The 840-nt window shown below is 44.5% G+C and overlaps 1 non-coding gene across 1 annotated transcript; it reads left to right on the top strand.

The window, feature by feature from the left end:
- The first annotated feature begins 409 nt into the window (after positions 1–409).
- LOC145407000 (5S ribosomal RNA) lies at positions 410–528 on the top strand. The gene has a single exon (XR_013898664.1). It is a non-coding gene; the product is annotated as a 5S ribosomal RNA (ribosomal RNA).
- Positions 529–840: the final 312 nt, after the last annotated feature.

Below are 840 nucleotides of genomic sequence, written 5' to 3'. Positions count from 1 at the left end.
CTTTTCCTTTGTACAAGGGAATAATTATACCTGACTTCCAATCCTCCGGGACTCTACCTTCCTCCCAGGCCAATCTGCACATCTTCCACATCCATTCTACTACTATCTCTACCCCATGCTCAGCATTTCACCACACACGCCATCGATTCCTGGGGCTTTCCCCAATTTAACTTTCTTCATTGCTTCCACAACTTCTATCCTACTGATTTCTTCCTGTCTTCTCACCTCCCTCCTTCTCCCAGCCATTCCCCAGCCACTTATACTCGCATTACTTCCATCCTCTATGTTCAACAATTCCTTAAAGTGTTCTCTCCATCTGCTCACTTTTTCTCCCTTCTCCACTAGTAATCTACCATTTTTATCTTTCACTCCCCTGCTAACTTCACTTTATTTATCATTAATCAAAAGTGCCAACGGCCTTACCACGTTGAGTACACCGCTGCCCGTCCGATCAGCGAAGTTAAGCAACGTTGGGTCTGGTTAGTATTTGGATGGGTGACTGCCTGGGAACACCAGATGCTGTTGGCATAACGTTCTCCCTACGTGTCAAGTGGGGTTGGTGAGGGATTAGTGCCCCTCCCTGTAAAACAGTTAACTCTAAGCCCTTGGCCACCCCGTTTGGGATACATGGCGTCTGGCAATGAATGAATGAAATGGTCCAGGATATTTTTTTTTTTTAATTGGGCTGGTGGTCCATGGCCTGAAACGAGTTGAGAACCACTGCTCTAGGGTTGTATTTTATCCCCTACTCAATTTCCAAATACTCATTTTCCGGCTCAGCTAATTAATCATTTAAATTTTGAGAAGTGTATAGGGATTAGGTTCACAAAATCAACTCTA

Source organism: Coenobita brevimanus, chromosome 71, assembly GCF_032717465.1.
Source record: "Coenobita brevimanus isolate Jiangsu-jjx chromosome 71, ASM3271746v2, whole genome shotgun sequence".
In the NCBI taxonomy this organism is placed as follows: Eukaryota; Metazoa; Arthropoda; class Malacostraca; order Decapoda; family Coenobitidae; genus Coenobita; species Coenobita brevimanus.
This window is presented reverse-complemented; position numbering and strand designations above follow the sequence as displayed.